Source organism: Oryctolagus cuniculus, chromosome 9 (genome assembly GCF_051225735.1).
Source record: "Oryctolagus cuniculus isolate XC-2025 breed Fujian yellow rabbit chromosome 9, ASM5122573v1, whole genome shotgun sequence".
In the NCBI taxonomy this organism is placed as follows: domain Eukaryota; kingdom Metazoa; phylum Chordata; class Mammalia; order Lagomorpha; family Leporidae; genus Oryctolagus; species Oryctolagus cuniculus.
Window position 1 is genome coordinate 98,018,062 of NC_142875.1, and position 18,888 is coordinate 98,036,949.

The following is an 18,888-nucleotide window of genomic DNA, read 5'->3' on the forward strand; positions in this document are numbered from 1 at the left end:
CCGTCTTCAAGGGTCCTCGCTCCGCGTTCCCGCGTTTTCCCTTGTGCTCAAGCCGAGGGCAGCCCCAGCTCCCAGCGGCGGTGAAACACTTGCGAGCTCGGGGAGACTGAGTGCCCGGAGCGCGGGTGCGTGGACCTGGTCCGCTCGGGGTCCTCGCGGGCCTCCCGTGCCTGCCAGCGGCGGCTCGATCCCGGCTCAGAGCGGGTTTCCCTCGCTCCTCCAGCTTCCTCCGTTCTCTCTCACTCGGGGGCCCTTTATTTTCCTGGTGTTCTGACCTTTCCTGAACCCCACTTTCTGTCCTTGTCTGCCTACACTCACCACCATCTGCATTTCTTTCCGTGTCCAGTCTAAATGCCTGGGGCTGTCCTCAGGTGCCCACAGACTAAAAAAGCCACTTGACTTTCTGCTGTATTTTCCACCGTCTGGGATAGAGGTCCCAGCGTGGGGCGGTGGATGTCCCTTTGTGCCAGGGGCTCATTGCCCCTTGCAGACTGCCTACCACAAATGTCTATTTTTCCCCCTTTATCCTCTGCATCTACTTAAACTTAGGATGAAAATGTTTGAAGTCATCTTATAAATGCAGGAGAAAAAAATTCTTTTGGAAAAAAAAAGGTATTTGAAGACCACTGAGTTTCAGACCACTGTGGGGAGACACGCCTTGAGCCACTCTGTCTGGGAGATGTTCGGTTGCGGGGAACTGAGAAGGGCCGGTAAGAAGTGGAGGTCCTGAGACAGCGCTGTGGGGCAGCGGGTTAGACCTCCACCTGCTGCACCTGCACCCCATGGGAGCTCCTGTTCAAGTCCTGGCTGCTCCACTTCTGATCCAGCTCTCTGCTAATGTGCAGGGAAGATGGCCCAAGTGCCGGAACCCTTGCATCCATGTGGGAGCCTTGGATGAAGCTCCTGGCTCCTAGCTTCAGCCTGGCCTGCCTTGACTGTTGAGGCCATCTGGGGAGTGAGCCGGTGGATGGAGGATCTCTCTCTGTCTCTCCCTCTCTCCCTTTAACTGTGCCTTTCATATAAATAAATAAACAAATTGAGATTTTCACTTTGTAATTACAATTACCAGTGTGTAATCGACCACAGTAATATAAAATAATACACACATGATGTAACTATTAAACAACAATAAACTATTTTTTGGAATTCACCTTTTAATGAGATGAGTTGATCTTTTTTATTCCTAATGAGTTTAGGTACTGTGGATGAATATTGCTTATTCATTGAATGAAAGAGCATTCAGCGTTTTAAAAATAACTTAGATGTAAATCTTGAAAATCCTTCCTTACATTATCATGACATTATTTTTGTCATAAACATTTCATTCAATTCTTTGGATCCCTTCTGTGTTACATGCTGATCATCACGTGGCCATCTGTCTTCAAATATTTTTTATGACTCAGCAGAACAGCCTGCAACTTGATGAGTCTCAGTTTTGGCAAGGCAACATTTGGAACCCCCCTGACATGCAAAAGTGTCTATGTATCTATGTACCTTCCTACTTAGGGAGTGACCCAGTGATCAGAGTCCTCTTAGCACTAGTGTTGGAGTTGTTCCTTTGTGCAGTGCCCACAGTTGTGTTTGTGGCATGTGTGTTTATGCCTGGGACTGGTGAGAAGTCCACATTTCTTCTGCAAGTGGGAAGACAAGTGTGAAAAGAAAAGATGGTAAGGGGCCAGCGCTGTGGTGCAGTGGGTTAACGCCCTGGCCTGAGGTGCCAGCATCCCAGGCTGCTCCAATTCCAACCCAGCTCTCTGCTATGGCCTGGGAAAGCAGTAGAAGATGGCCCAAGCGCTTGGGTCCCTGCACCTGCGTGGGAGACCAGGAAGAAGCCTGGTGCTTCTTTCTGGTCTCCCACACAGGTGCAGGGCCCAAGTGCTTGGGCCATCCTCCACTGCCCTCCCGGACCACAGAGAGCTGGACTGGAAGAGGCCCAATGGGACTAGAACCCGGCGCCCATATGGGATGCCAGCGCCGCAGGCAGAGGATTAACCAAGTGAGCCACGGCGCCAGCAAGTAATTTCTTGATATAATAACACCAATGGAATATAATCAATATTGCTGTAGTCGTGCATCTGTTGTGACAAGGATACATTCTGAGAGATGTGTCTCAAGCTGTTTTCATTGTGGTACACACATCACAGAGTATATTACACACATGAGGATGTCTTTAAGCCTGCTCTTGTTTTCTCAGTGCCACCTCAGAGATCTGAAAGCATTTTGCTTTCTGGGAATAAGATTATAGGCACTAAGGTAAGGAACTAGCTACTTTTTTCACCAAACTTTGGTTCTTTTAGTGGTATATGTGGGGTCTTCAAAAAATTCATAGAAAATGCATATTATAAAAAATTACATGGGGATTTAAAAAGTGTTTGCACAAGGGCGGATGTTTGATGCAAGAGTTAAGATGGTGCTTAGAACATCCATTTCCCATAGCAGAATGCCTGGGTTCAAGCCCCAGCTCTGTTTCCATTTTTTTTAAATTTATTTTATTTATGTGAAAGACAGAGTTAGAGAGAGAGGTAGAGACAGAGAGAGAGAGAGAGGGTTCGTCCCCTCTGCTGGTTCTGATTCTACTGAATCTGCTGGTTCACTCCCCAAATGACCGGAAAGGCCAGAGCTGAACTGATCTGAAGCCAGGAGCCAGGAGCTTCTTCCAGGTCTCCCAAGCAGGTGAAGGTGCCCAAAAATGTGGGCCATCTTCTACTGCTTTCCCAGGCCATGGCATAAAGCTGGATTGGAAGTGGAGCAGCCAGGACTCGAACCAGCGCCCATATGAGATGCCAGTGCTTCAGGCTGGTGCTTTAACCTGCATCACCACAGCACTGGCTCCATCTGGGCAGTGAACCAGTGGATGGAAGACCTCTTCCTCTCTGCCTCTGCCTCTTTGTAACTCTTTCAAATAAATAAATAAATATTTAAATAAAAAAAGTAAATCATAGACAACAATGCTTCCAATATAATTCCCACTTTACCTGATTTTTAATTGTTGCTGTGCTATAAAATTATTTTAAAATTATTTTATTTAAAACATATCTGTGGGGAGCAACTGGGAGCAACTTGGACTAGACTAAGTTACTGGAATTAAGACTTATTCTATGCATCTGCTCTCCCACAATATGGCGCTGAGAAGGGAGAAACAGTTTCTACACAGCTGCCTCCAGTTCAACCAATAAACAGCAGGACCTGCTCCTGATTGGAGGAGAGCAGCGTACTCGGCGTGTGGGTAGCAGAGTTGGGATTGGCGGAAGAGGACTATAAAGGAGGAGAGAGACAACATGCACCAGGAACATCTAAGAGGAACACCTGTGCAGCCCCCGAGAGAGCCGGCCGGCGGTGTGCCGCTCCCCCGCGGAAGTGGGGAAAGTGGCCAGGGGGAACCGCCCTTCCACGGAGGTGGAAGGGTCGGTAGCCAACCCGGGAAGAACCAGCAGCAAACCCGGGGAGGGCTGAGCAGACGAAAGAACAGCGCAGGGTCCTGTGTCGTTCCTCCGCGAAGAGGGGGAGCGACAATATCTATTTGAATTCAAATCAACATTTCCAGCTAAATTTGGCAGAAGTAGGAGTTCCACATTACTAAATATATTTCATGCTAAAATATTTCATATTTCATGGAACAGATTGGAAGATGAGAAATATTACCTGAGGGAAGAATGCCATCAAAATGATTAGCTTTGATTTTTTAAAAAAGATAATTTATTTGAAAGGCAGTTACAGAAAAAGAGAGAGAGAATCTTCTGTCCTCTGGTTCATTCCCCAAATGTCAACAACAGCCAGAGCCGGGCCAGGACAAAACTAGGAGCCAAGAACTCCAGCTGGGTCTCCCACAGGAATGGCAGGAGTTCAAATACTTGAGTCATCATTTGCTGCTTCCTGGGAGCATTAGCAGGAAGTTGGAATCAGAAACCGAGTAGCTGGGACTCAACCTGGCATTCGGATATGGAATGTGGGCATCCCACACAGCAGCTTAACCCCCTGCACCACAATGCCTGGCCCTAGCTTTGATTTCTGGGAGGCAAATGAGCAGACGCTTGGGGCCTTGTTGCCTCAACCCCTTCTATTCTTCTTCTTCTTCTTCTTCTTCTTCTTCTTCTTCTTCTTCTTCTTCTTCTTCTTCTTCTTCTTCTTTTTTTGTAAGATTTATTTATTTAATTTGAAAGTCAGAGTTACAGAAAGGCAGAGGCAGAGAGAGAAAGCGAGAGTGAGCGAGAGTGGAGAGAGAGAGGTCTTCCATCCGCTGGTTTACTTCCCAAGTGGCTGCGACAGCTGGAGCTGTGCTGAGCCAAAGCCAGGAGCTTCCTCTGGGTCTCTCACGTGGGTACGGGGTCCAAGGTCTTGGGTCATCTTCGGATGCTTTCCCAGGCCATAGCAGAGAGCTGGATTGGAAGTGGAGCAGCCAGGACTCAAACCAGCACTCATATGGGATGCCGGCACTGCAGGTGGCGGCTTTACCCGCTGTACTGCAGCGCCGCTCCCTCCCCTACTTCTATTCTTAGCACAGGGTCTTTCCAGAATCTTGATCATCAGAATGTGGCTGAGGGATGTTGGAACCACTTTTCTTAACAGGCATGTTCTTAGTAGTTCTAGAAATGGCTCCTTTTTTGTTTGTAAGAGGAATTGGGGTTCGAGTCAGAGAGAGCTATTAAACAGGGGATGGGGGAATCCAGCCCAAGTTCATGGAGAGGCTCTAGGAAGTTCGCAAACATTTAGAAGTAATTTGCAAAATATTTGTGTGGCTCTGTTTTCCTGGAAAGAGAGCCTCTAAATTTCATCAGGTTCTTGAAAGATTGCTGGCTCTAACAAAGCAGAACTAATCCTATACCAGTTACATTGTCCAATCTTTTCACTTACCAAATGCAGACTGGGGCTCTGATAGAGTCAATTGCTTGCCTGAGGTCATGCAGTTAGTGGCAGAACCCAGGGCAGAGAGAGCCTGGTGGTGACCTTGGTAAAGAAGTTGAACATTCCTAACTCTTAGTCTGGGAGTCTCCATGTTGCACGAAGCCAGAAGAGTAAAACTTTTTTTTTTTTCATTTTTAAACTTTTATTTAATGAATATAAATTTCCAAAGTACAGCTTATGGATTACAATGGCTTCCCCCCATAACTTCCCTCCCACCCGCAACCCTCCCCTTTCCCACTCCCTCTCCCTTTCCATTCACATCAAGATTCATTTTCGTTTCTCTTTATATACAGAAAATCAGTTTAGCATACATTAAGTAAAACTTTACATCCAGGAATTATGATTATAAAATTGTAGATATTTATCTGAAAGGCAGAGAGAGAGAGAGAGGCAGAGGGAGAGAGAAACACTCGCATCTACTGATTCACTCCTTGAATGTGCACAGCAGCCAGGACAGGGCCAGGCTGAAGCCAGGTGCCAGGAGCCGGGAACTCAATCCAGGTTTCCCACATGGGTGTCAGGGACCCAGTCACTTGAGCCTTCACCTGCTGCCTCCTGGGGCCTGTGTCTGCAGGAAGCTGAAATCAGAAGCAGAAGCAGGACTGGAACCCAGACACTCTGACATGGGATGTGGGCACCCCAAGAGCACCGGACTACTGCATCAAACACCTTACCCTAATTGTGTGTGCGTGTGCGTGCGTGTGTGTTTAAAGGAACATCGGGGCTGGTGTAGCGGCACAGTGACTTAAACCACTGCTTGTGACTCTAGTTTACAATCTCAGAGCTCTGGTTGGAGTCCTGGTTACTCTTCTTCCAATTCAGCTCCTTACTAAGTGCCTGGAAAAGCAACAGAAGGTGGGCAAGTGCTTGTGCCCCTGCCACCCAAGTGGCAGACCCAGATGGAGTTCCTGGTTCCTGGCTTCTGCCTGGTCCACCCTGGCTGTTGCAGCCATTTGGTTAGTGAACCAGTGGATGGAAAAAGATCTCTCTCTTTGTCAGTCCCTCTCAGTCACTTTCCCTTTTAAATAAGTAAATACATTAAAAAATAAAAAGAAGCATTGACATTTAAAAGGGGCGAGGGGAGGGATGAAGATGACGGAAAAGAAATAGTGTTGGAAGAGATTGAATAAGATGAGTCCATGGAACCAGAGGCTTAGAAGTGAATCCTGTTTGTGAGAAGGAGTGAGAACAATGGTGAGAGGTGTGGAACTGTGAAAGTGCTGTCAGTCACGTGGCCAGGAAACAGTGCCCACTGAAAAGGAAGGAAACTTGGGGTCAGCGCCGTGGCTCACTTGGTTAATCCTCCACCTGTGGCGCCGGCATCCCATAAGGTTGTTGGGTTCTAGTCCCGGTTGCTCCTCTTCCAGTCCAGCTCTCTGCTGTGGCCCGGGAGGGCAGTGGAGGATGGCCCAAGTGTTTGGGCCCTTGCACCCACATGGGGGACCAGGAAAAAGCACCTGGCATCTGGCTCCTGGCTTCAGATTGGCGCAGCGCCATCCATAGCAGCCATTTGGGGAGTAAACCAATGGAAGGAAGATCTGTCTCTCTCACGGTCTAGAACTCTACCTGTCAAATAAAAAAAAAAAAAAAAAAGGAAGGAAGGAAACTTAAAAATTTTTGCAGACTATTTCTCCAGCTCTCTGCTATGGCCGGGGAGTGCAGTGGAGGATGGCCCAAGTTCTTGGGCCCTGCACCCGCGTGGAAGACCAGGAGAAGCACCTGGCTCCTGGCTTCAGATCAGTGCAGTGCACCGGCTGCAGTGCGCTGGCCGCAGCAGCCTTTGGGGGGTGAACCAATGGAAGAGGAAGACCTTTCTCTCTGTCTCTCTTTCTCTCACTGTCCACTCTGCCTGTCTTTAAAACAAACAAACAAACAAACAAACTTACCAGTCTATTTTTTTTTAAAATAGGAATTGGCAAGTTGTTACTAAGATTTATGTGGAAACTCAGAGGATTTAGATATATCAAAGCAGTGTTAGAAAAGAGAAATGATGAGGCGGAGCTGTGGCAGTGGGTAAAGCTGCCACCTGCAGTGCCAGCATCCCATATGGCTGTCAGTTCGAATCCCGGCTGCTCCACTTCCAATCCAGCTCTCTGCTGTGGCCTGGGAAAGCAGTGGAAGATGGTCCAAGTCCTTGGGACCCTGCACATTCATGGGAGACCTGGAAGAAGTTCCTGGCTTTGGATTGGTGTTGTTGTGGCCATTTGGGGAGTGAACCAGCAGATAGAAGACCTCTTTCTCTCTCCGTAATGCTGCCTTCAAATAAACAAATCTAAAATAAATAAATAAATAAATAAATAAATAAAAGAGGAATGCAGGGAGCTGGCACTGTGGTGTAGTGGGCTAAGCCTCTGCCCGAGGGGCCGGCATCCCATATGGGTGCCCAGTTCAAGTCCCAGCTGCTCTTAGTCCAATTCTGCAATGAAGATGTCCCAAGAGCTTGGGTACCTGTTCTGATGTGGAAGACCCAGAAGAAGCTTCTGGCTCCTGGCTTCAGATGGGCCCAGCCCTGGCCATTGTGGCCATTTGGGGAGTGAACCATCAGATGGAAGACTTTTTTTTATCTCTATATAAAAGAAGTTATTTCTTAAAAAAATTTACCACATGTCTACCTTGTAATCCACATTATTAGGTATTTACTCGAGAAAAAACCAAGCATCTACAAAAAGCCTTGTACAAAAATGTTTGAACAAGCTTTATAGTAGCTCCAAACTGGAAACAGGATAGGTGTCCATTAGGAGGACCAGGGATAAACTGTGGCATATCCATACATGCCACAGTTAAACACTCCAGCATGAATGAATCCCCCAAATCTATATGTAAGGTGTCTTACACAAAACAGCATGTATTTTATGGTTCCAATTTATGAAGTTGCACAGTTGGGTAACAGGCAAAACAAATATATGATGGGAAAAAGATCAGACAACAAATTGGAAATGAGGTCTAAAGACTTGATCTGTTTTAGGTTAACATTTTCGGCAAGAACACCTCCCAGGTGAATCTGTATCCGTGATGTGCTGTCACAACAAGCGCCCCTAAGGTCAGGTTGTTCTCACTGCTTCTTAGGTTCATTTTTACCAGCTTTATTGGGGTCTAATTGCATTCCATGCACTTCACCTGCTTAAAATGTTCAGGGCTAGGTATCCACAGGGTTGTGCAATCACCACCATCCTCAATCCCACTGTTATTGAGGCTACCTTTGATCTCCTGGGTAAGGTGGTGACCACCAGATAAGGGAGGCATTTTAATTTCATAAAAGATCCATTGATCTCTAGGAGCCAAGCCTTGCACAGGGCCCTACAGCTAGCAAGGACACAGGATGGGAAGTTTAAGAGGTTGCACCTGACTAATGAGAACACAATCCCAGTGGTTTATGGGGATCGAAGTCAGGTCCCAGGGAGAAAGTGGGTGTTGGGGGAGTGGAACTCTCACCGAGCAGAAACTTATGAAGCCCTAAAAAATGTCAGGGAAGCAAGTTCCAGGGTGGTGTCGGGTGTCATAGAGCAGAGTGAGTCCCTTGCAGTGTTGAGTAGAGCTCTGGGAAGCCCCGAGCCCTTTCGTTCTTTCTTTCGTTCTTTCTTTCTTTAAAGATTTATTTTATTTATTTGAAAGAAAGACTTACAGAGAGAGGTAGAGAAAGAGAGAGAGGTCTTCCAACCACTGGTTCATTCCCCAGATGGCCGCAACAGCCAGAGCTGCGCTGATCAGAAGCCAGGAACCAGGAGCTTCTTCTGGGTCTCCCATGTGGGTGCAGGGACCCAAGGGCTTGGGCCATCTTCCGCTGCTTTCCCAGGCCATAGCAGAGAGCTGGATGAGAAGAGGAGCAGCCAGGACTAGAACCGGCGCCCATATGGGATGCTGGCGCTTCAGGCCAGGGCTTTAACCTGCTGTGCCACAGTGCCAGCCCCTAGAGCCCTTTCCTCTGTCCTCCATGCACCGTACCTGTATTCCTGCTCTCTTGTCTCTACCTGCTCACTTTCCCAGTTCCTCGGGCCGTAAGTCCCATGTTTGCTCAAAACAGCTCGGTACATCGGCTCAGGAAGTGCAGCTCAGCTGAGATATGAGTGGAGGAAACCAGTGTTAGCTGGGTATCGACTGGATGCCAGGTCCTGGCATGGGTACCCAGGTTATCTTGTTGACCACCTGGTGGGGGGGTCAGTATTTTATAGAACAAACAAGTCTGTGGAGATTAAGTAGTTTACTCAAAGTCACATCGCAGGGCTTTTGTGTACACGAGAATTAAGTCTAAATACAGTTTTGAGGAAGATTTCAAGGTTCCCCTAGTTGCCCCACACCTTCAGTACCCGCGATTCTGGGACCTCCCAGAGGTCCTTAGTTCTAAAACCTGCCCTCTTCCTCCCAGTCTTAGAGCCCTCTTTGGTCTGTTTGCTTATTGAGCCAGGTGGACCATCTCTGCCCATCTGGGTTCTGAACTGGTATAATGACCACTGAAGTGGAAATAACGTCGATTTTGTAATCCATGGGAATGGCGCCCTCTGCTGGTGCAAGGTACACAAGTTAGGCCCCTGTATGTGATGACTCAACTGGGATTTATTTCTTCCTTTTGTATTTCCTCATTTCAATTTTTAGCTTTACTTATTTTTAAAAAATGTTTATTTACTTTATCTGAAATGCAAAGATAGATACAAGCAGAGATACAGAAAGTGCCCCCATCTGCTCATGCACTTTTTTAAAAAAAGATTTATTTATTTGAAAGGCAGAGTTACAGAAAGGCAGAGTTGGAGAGAGCAAGAGAGGTCTTCCATCCACTAGTTCATTGGCCCCAGCAAATAAACATTTAAAAAAGTACAAAACCAGTAAACAAGAAAGGGATAGGATAATTGAGGGTCTTCAAAAACATTCATGGAATGCATGCAGAATATGCATGGAATGCATATTCTGAAATACCCAGTTCCATATTTCCACAAACTTTATAAAGTGCCCTTCTACATGAGATCAAGGTTGTGGCCGGCGTGATTAGACCTGGCCACCTGGTGCATCCTTGCTCCTTACCCAAGCACACCTGAAGTTCATTATTCTCAGACATCTGCCCCGAGTGAGGAGCCTCCCAAGCCAGGGTTCCCCAGAAACACAGGCCTGCTGCCTTTTATGTTGTTCGTGGGCTCACATGCACCAGGAGGCCAGCATCCAAGACCCTTCTATTTTGTACAAATCTCAGGGACTATTCATGCACTTGTCAGTGCGTGCAGGGGCCAAGCCAATTCCAGCTTGATGTAGGTCACCTTTCAGTTCTCAAGACAGACTGGATGCGTGATGCACTCTCCCTCAAAGCCTCTGCTTTCCCTGTGATGTGATGGCCACATGGCCTGCCTTATATCTGTCTCACAGTTTCCTGGTAGGGCTCCCCAAGTGCTATTTTCCCTATTCCCATGCAGTTCCTTGAGTTTACCTGGTTAACCCTCATGGAGTGGAGCTTACGAATTCAGGCTCTGTGGAAGTCACTGCCTGCCTCAGGACACCGTCACAGCGAGGTAGTCACCCAGAGGCGCAGGTGCCCAGGACGCTCTGCCCTACCCGTGGGTTCTCCAGGGCAGTGTTTGGTGGCGGCTTCCAAGGCAGTGCTTTCTGCTTCCCTTGCAGAACTTTTTCCTTGGGTTGCAGTTTGTATTGTCCCTGGATATCCCTGCCACCTACTCAGTGTTGTCTGGATTCTCTGAGATTGCCTGACTCAGTCTGGCCCCTCATCCCTGCGTCTGCTAGTATCAGACACAAGTTTTGCTTGAGGCAAAGAGACCTGGTATAACATCAACTTCAAAGAAGAGAAGCAGTTTTCTCTTTACATAAAGCTTTGGTTAGTATAGGGGCTCAGCTTTGTGAAGCCATGTGTGGGCCAAGCTCTCCCTACCTGGTTAGTCCAGTGTTCCTGGGGATAGCATTTCAGCCAGTGGGAAGGGGAGAGGGAAGGGGAGGGAGAGCCCCGTCCATCGCAGTGTGTAGCCTGGGAGGTGCAAGACATTGCTGCTGCTTGTTTCCCCTGGACTGGGACTCTGGCAGGACTGGAGGCTGGGCAAACAGGCATGTCAGATCTTGGACTGTGAACCTCCAGAGCTGTGAGTCCAAGTAAACCTCCTGGTATGGTAACATACAACTTGCCAACAAAGAGCCCGACCTCAGCATTTGCCAGCTGACAAACCCAGACGGGCTGCACAGGGACCAGCCTGTCTCCCACGTTTTGTAATTGTTCACTTCCAGCCTCTGCTGAGCCTCCTCACCCCCGCCTGTTGTCTCACTCTGCCTTTAAAGCCCCAGTCCCCGCTGTACAGATCAGAGTGTAGTCCCCACTGAGCCCGTCTCCCTGTCTCAGCAGAGTGTTGCTGGTGCAGCTCTGCCCACGTCTCTTTAACTAGTGTCTGGCTTGTTTGTCTTTGACCCCTCTCACCATCACTCACTTGATGAGGCTGAATTTCAAATTTCCCCAATCTGTCCAGAGGGGAGGGGACATTGAGGTTATGGGATATTTATAGTCTAGAGTCCCTTATTCCCTCCAGTGGGCCACTGATCCCGTGTCACAGACTCCATAATCACTGCTGCTGAAATGACAAAAGAAATACTGTTTTGGGGGCCAGTGCTGTGGCATAGCGAGTAAAGCCACTGCCTGGGACACTAGCATCCCAAATGGATGTTGGTTCAAGTCCCAGCTGCTCCACTTCCAATCCAGCTCCCTGTTAATGGCCCAGGAAAAGCAGTAGATGGCCCAAATGCTTAGGCCCCTGCCACCCACATGAGACCCAGAAGAAGCCCCTGGCTCCTAGCTTCTACCTGGCTCAACCCTGGCCACTGCGGCCATCTGGGGAGTGAACCAGTGGAGGAAAGATCTCTCTCTCTCTCTCTCTCTTTCTCTGGCTCTCCCTCTCTCTCTATGACTCTTTCAAATAAATACATAAATATTTTTAAAAAGAGAAATATTATTTTATTTTAAAAATTATTGATTTCAGAAGCAGAGACAGAGAGAGACAGAGATTTTCTACCTGCTGGTTTGGTTTACTCTGCAAATGCTTGCAATTACTGGGGCTGTGCCGGGGCTGGAGCCAGGAGTCAAGAACTCAATCCAGGTCTCCCATATGGGTGTCAGGGACCAAGCTATCACCTGTTGTCTCCCAAAGTCTGCATTAGCAGGAAGCTGGAGTCAGAATCCAGAGCATGGGTGGGAAACCTTTTTTCTGCCAAGGACCACTTGGATATTTATAACATCATTCACGGGCCATACAAAATTATCAACTTAAAAAATAGCCTGTTATAGATTTATTAAGTTTCAAGTGCTGCCTGTGGTTGCCTTGGTAGGGCCAGACCAAAAGATCTCATGGGCTGGGCTTTTCCCATTCCTGATCTAGAGCCAGGTATTAAACCCAGGTGCTCTGATATGGGACATGGCCTACAACTTAACCACTGGGCCAAATGCCAACTCCAGCCTCTGATTCCTTCTTCCTCGAGGAACTGGTCCAGGGGAATTCTCCGTAATGCAGTAGGCCTGAACTGAGGGGTGGACTTGGTGTAGGAGACATTGTTGTACATGAGCCCTGAGTCACTGGCTTATGTAACATTCTTGGTCCTTTTGTCTCCTTGAGCTCAGATTCTTATACAAATCTCCCCCTGATGACAGATGCTGTGCTGCACACCCAACCTTACGAATAACATGAGGTAACGTAATGTTCATGGTGGGAAGCTCAGCCACCTTACACCTGTGATTACATGTGTAATCTCTACCGAGAGCTGGTAGCAATTTGGAAGGTGTTTTTCAAAAGAAGAATTGTTATTTGAGGAAGGAGGCATACCTGTATTAAAAAATCTGCGAGGCCTGAGCTGTATTATCCTATTGGTTTCTGTCAGAGGCCGTAAACACACTATTATTTTACACAAATACTCAAAAAATTGGGCTGGTGTTGTGGTATAGTAAGTTAAGCCGCTGCCTGTGACACCGGAATCCCATTTGGGTGCTGGTTCAAGTTCCAGCTACTCCACTTCTGATCCAGCTCCCTGCTAATGCCCTGGGAAAAGCAGTGGGAGATGCCCTAAATACTTTTGCCCCTGCACCCATGTGGGAGACTCATATGAAGCTCCTGACTCCTGGATTTGGATTGGTCCAGCTCTGGCCTTTGAGGCCTTCTGGGAAGTGAATCAGCAGATGGAAGATCTCTCTCTCTCAGTCTCTTCTCTTTCTCTAACTCTGGCTTTCAAGTAAATAAATATTTAAAAAAGCACCTGCTGAGTAATAAAGTCAGTGAAAACCAGCTCATATTGCAGCCTGGGCTTGCTACAGAACTTTCCTTTGCTCCGATCCTTACTCAGAACTGTCAGCCCATGGGCGACTTCTAGTTTCTTCCAAAATACAAAGAAGACCACCAAGCACTGAACCTCTTTGCTGTAGTTAGCTAGCAGGCATCATGTGACTGCTCTCTGAGGCATCTCAGTAGATGATGAGTTGGCATCATTTGAGTTTAAATTTGATGGATTTATCTGTCACCTGACTTTTTATAAAAAAAGATCTATTTTATTGACTTGAGAGGCAGAGTTATAGATAGAGAAAGGGAGAGACACAGAGAGAGAGGTCTTCCATCTGCTGGTTCACTCCCCAAATGGCCTCAATGGTTGGAGTTGGGCCAATCTGAAGCCAGGAGCCAGGAGCTTCCTCTGGGTCTCCTACATGGGTAAAGGGGCCCAGGCTCTTGGACTATCTTCTGATACTTTCCCAGACCATCAGTAAAGAGCTGGATTGGAAGAGGAGCAGCGGGGACATGAATTGGCACTCATATGGGATCTCAGCACTGCAGGTGGAGGCCTAACTTACTATGCCACAGTGCTGGCTTCACACCTGACTTCATAAAAGGGAAAAATGCATAAATGCAGGCCTGTGTAATGATAAAAATGGAGGACATAATGACAGCTTCAAAAGGAATCATGTAGCTGTGCAGTTACCATGCAATAAAGCAGAAACCCTGCATTCCTGCTGAAGAGACATACATCATTTCCGTGCCTTGGGTAGGAGAGAATTTAGCAAGAGACTCACAGGGATCAATCAGCATAGTATGCAGATGTAGACACTTGTAGGAATGAGCATCTGAGGGCCTTCTCAGTAGCACAGTGTTCTCATGGGGGAGGAGCCTGTTGACTACAACACACTTAAGGAAGCATGGTGGCCTAACCAGCTGGGACAAAATGCCAGCCCCTCCAAGTTCTTGTTTTGGCCCGAGGGAAGCATTCAAAGTAGACATGAATAGAAGTGCAGGAAGGAGAGCAAGGTTTACAATGAGGAAAGAACAGTGTCTGTGTCTACCAAAGTTCGGGTCATCCCTTTATAGGGTATGGGGTGGTGCCCTAATTGAACATACAAATGGGGTGGAGTTTGGGTGGGGCTTCAGTGCAAGTGGTGATCTCTAGGAAGGTGTCCTGGTGTTTTCATGTGGCCCTCAGCATACATGTGGTCATCATGGTGTTTGGTGCATGAAGGGGATTGAGGCTCAGGTGCATGACGGGGAAGTAGGGGTGCCAGGCCTGCAGCCATGTTGAATCAGACAGAAGGGGCTGGGGTTTGAGTGGTGGGGGAGTTCCATCAAACAGACCACTGGCAGTCTCTCAGCTCCTTGTGTCTCACTGGCTCCCTGTCTGGCCCCCATCATCACACAGATAAGCACAAGCTCAAAGGCAATTCTATGAAAAGACGGTGGTAATTTTTTGGGATGCAGAACATGTTTTAAATCAGAAGCTTCTGTATAGTTCTTTCTTCCCAGCAGGAAGAATAAATGGATCTGGGAACCAAGTGATAGAAATAGCAGCGATTTCACTGCCATCATTCCCAATGATGCCCAGGCATTTTTGGTTTCTCACTCTTCAGGGCTGGATGTTCTTTCCTCAAGGGGGGGGGGGCTCTTATTTGCCATAGGACAAAGAAAATGTTCCATTAAATTACAACGACAACCTTAGCATTTTGGATCTCTTGCACTCAGGGCCTACTAGGTTAATGGAAGAGCCATTATTTTGACAGGTTAGTTGACTATAATTAGCAGGAGGTAAGGATGGTTTACCTAATAAGGTCAGGGTAACATATTTATGGAACCCAGGGGATCCACTAGGCATCTCCTATTCTTCCTTACCCCACCACTGCTGAATGAACCCTTGATGGCTGCCCAACCTGAAAAATTACAATTTCCAAGGGCTGATATTCCACCAGAATTTATGTATGCGCCACATCATCAGATAATCCATCAAGACCAGTAACTCTAAGATCTCTTACAGGGAGTATATTAATTAATGGCCAAGATACTGCTCTTCCAGATCCACCCCATTTTGGGATGAGGCCACATTTCCTGTGGATTGTTCAATTTCTTTTCTCTTTCTCTTTTTTTTTTTTTTTTTGACAGGCAGAGTGGACAGTGAGAGAGAGAGACAGAGAGAAAGGTCTTCCTTTTGCTGTTGGTTCACCCTCCAATGGCCGCCGCGGCTGGCGCGCTGTGGCCAGCGCAACGCGTTGATCTGAAGGCAGGAGCCAGGTGCTTCTCCTGGTCTCCCATGGGGTGCAGGGCCCAAGCACTTGGGCCATCCTCCACTGCACTCCCGGGCCACAGCAGAGAGCTGGCCTGGAAGAGGGGCAACCAGGACAGAATCCAGCGCCCGACCTGGACTAGAACCCAGTGTGCCAGCGCCGCTAGGTGGAGGATTAGCCTATTGAGCCGCGGCGCCGGCCAGCAAAACTGTTTTAATAGGCAGTCTTGGCTGAAGGACTCACTAGTATGGCTAAAACTTTCTTCCTCCCTCCCTCCCTCCCTCCCTCCCTCCCTCCCTCCCTTCTTTCGTTTCTTTTCTTTTCTTTTCTTTTCTTTTCTTTTCTTTTCTTTTCTTTTCTTTTCTTTTCTTTTCTTTTTTTTCTTTCTTTCCTTTCTTTCTCTTTCTCTCTCCCTTCCTTCCTTCCTTCCTTCCTTCTCTCCTTCCTTTTTCTCTCTCTTTCTTTCTCTCTCTCTTTCTAGATTTATTTATTTGAAAGGCAGAGTAACAGAGAAGCAGAGGCAGAGAGAAGGAGAGAGATGTCTTCCATCCGTTGGTTCATTCCCCAAATGGCCGCAACGACTGGAGCTGAGCCAATCTGAAGCCAGGAGCCAAGAACCTCCAGGTCTTCCACGTGGGTGCAGAGGCCCAAGCACTTGGGTCATCTTCTGCTGCTTTCCCAGGCCACAGCAGAGAGCTGGATTGGAAGTGGAGCTGGGAGACTCGAATAGGTGCCCATATGGGATGCCTGTACTGCAGGTGGTGGCTTTACCTGCTATGCCACAGAGCCTGCCTCTAAAGCTTTCTTAAGAAAGAGCATTGCACTGCATCCACTGATAGGTCTGGAATAGTTGGCTGTGGTTCTTTTGCTCTGCACCAGGCTGCAAAAGAAAAATACCTGTGGTTTGTCTTAGTGGCAGCTCAGATTGAATTAGGAATTATATTTATGGCCAGCGCCATGGCCCAATAGGCTAATCCTCTGCCTTGCAGCACCGGCACACTGGGTTCTAGTCCCGGTCGGGGCGCCGGATTCTGTCCCGGTTGCCCCTCTTCCAGGCTAGCTCTCTGCTATGGCCGGGGAGTGCAGTGGAGGATGGCCCAAGTGCTTGGGCCCTGCACCCCATGGGAGACCAGGAGAAGCACCTGGCTCCTGGCTCCGGCCGCAGTGCGCGGGTCGCGGCGGCCATTGGAGGGTGAACCAACAGCAAAAGGAAGACCTTTCTCTCTGTCTCTCTCTCTCACTGTCCACTCTGCCTGTCAAAAAAAAAAAAAAAAAAAAGGAATTATATTTATAGAAAAAATATTACTGCAGTTTAAAAACCTTTTCTTTCACTCAATAAATCTCTTACCTATGTAATCACACGTCGACAGTGACTTTTTGAACAAAGAGCACTAGCACACAAGACTTTCCCCAATCTCCCAAACTTTGCTTAACTATAAGAAAGAGTAACAGAGAGGTAACGCAGAGGGATAGCAATGGTAGAAAAAAAAAAGGCACTAAAGGCCAGCACTGTGGCACAGCAGGTTAAAGCCTTGGCCTGAAGTGCCAGTATTCCACATGGGCACTGGTTCAAGTCCTGGCTGCTCCTCTTCTGATCCAGCTCTTTGGTATGGCCTGTGAAAGCAGTGGAAGATGGCCCAAGTCTTTGGGCCCCTGCATCCACATGGGAGACCTGGAAGAATCTCCTGGTTCCTGGCTTTGGATAGGCTCAGCTCTGGCCGTTGCAGCCAACTGGGGAATGAACCAGCGGATTGAAGACCTCTCTCTGACTCTACCTCTCTCTGTAACTCCGTCTTTCAAATAAATAAAATAAATCTTTTTTAAAAAAGCCATTCAGATAGCAGATATAACCACCGATGTTACTGAATTGGATAGTTTTAGGACTTACACAGTTCTAGAGTCAAGGCCAGGTGAGCGATGATTTTCTCAACTCAGCACACCATCAGTTATGAGGTCTTTACCTTATTAATTACCTAATTAAGTAATATCTTAAAGCTATATTTCTAGGTCCCATTCTCTTATGGAGCTACCACTAATCAATTATTACTTCCTAATAGATAGCACATTAGGCAAGAAACAACGCTGACAGTGAGGTAGCTAGGTCAGGACATAGTAATGTAAGGATTGCCAAAGTTGATGGTGCAGATACCTTGCGTTAGGATGAATCAAGAATTTGGCATCTCTGAGGCTAGAGCAACAACCTGTGAACACCTTCCTGCCAGGCCTACTGTGTGTTGTTGCTTTTATCAGCACCACTTCTTATGTGATTATTTTTGCCACTTGATGGCTTCCCATATTTTCTAATCTGCTTTATTTCTTGGTTGATTTAATGTCATCAAATTCAATAACTTTCACCCAAAAGTCTGTCTTCTTTAAACTGGTTTACTTTTTTTATTTTTTCACCTTATGCACTTGTTTTGAATTCTGAAGATATTTCATATTTCAATCCTTCTCACACCAGAGCTATCTGTTGGGGTCTTTCTGATGCTAAGCCTTATTGGAGGTAGTGTTCACCTGCTCTACTGCAGATCTGCCATCCTGTGACATTCTCTTTCCCTGAGGCATCTATTATATATTTTGGATTCTATATGTTTCGTTCGTTTGGTTTAGTATCTCATTTATGAAACACATTCTGTAGAACATCATAAGATTATGGGAGCAGATTTTGTGAGTCCTTAAATGGCCAAGTTAATGAATAGCTGAATACTAGCTTGAAAATCTTTTCCATTAATAATTTCAAGTATTTCATTAATATCTTATTATTCAAGGTATTTCATTATTTTTTTTTAAAGTTGTTTATTTGAAAGACAAAATGAAAGATCTTCCACGCGCTGGTTCTCTCCCCAAATGGCGGCAATAGCCAGAGCTGAGGTAATCCAAAGCCAGGAGCCAGGAGCTTCTTCCGGGTCTCCTATGTGGATGCAGGAGCCCAAGCATTTGGGTCATTTTCCACTGTTTTCCCAGGTGCATCAGCAGGGAGCTGGATCAGAAGTGGAGCAGCCAGTACTTGAACTGGGGCCCATATGAGATGCTGATGTTGCAGGAGGTGGCTTAATCCACTATGCCACGACACCAGCCTCATTGCTATTATTGTTTTTTTTTTTTTTAATTTTCAGGATGTATTTTATTTGCTTGAAAGGCACAATTATAGAAAGAGAAAGAGCTCTTCCATCTGCTGGTTCACTCCCCAAATGGCTGCAACTGCTGATCCGAAACCAGGAGCCAGCAGCCAGGAGCCAGAAGCTTCTTCTAGGTCTTCCACATGAGGGCAGGGGCCCAACCACTTGGGCCATTCTCTGCTGCCTTCCCAGGTGCATTAGTATGGAGCTGGATTGGAAGTGGAGCATCTGGTGCTCATGTGAGATGCTGGCACTGCAGTCGACAGCTATACCTGCTATGCCACAGTGCTCATCCCTCTATCATTTTAACAAAAAAGAAATTTAGGTAATTTCCTTTCCTTTGATATTTAATTTTTCTTGATATTTAAT

The 18,888-nt window shown here is 47.1% G+C and overlaps 1 non-coding gene across 1 annotated transcript; it reads left to right on the forward strand.

Moving 5' to 3' along the window:
- Positions 1-16,223: 16,223 nt before the first annotated feature.
- Positions 16,224-16,345, forward strand: LOC149124676 (small nucleolar RNA SNORA31). The gene has a single exon (XR_016213804.1). It is a non-coding gene; the product is annotated as a small nucleolar RNA SNORA31 (small nucleolar RNA).
- The last annotated feature ends 2,543 nt before the right edge of the window (positions 16,346-18,888 follow it).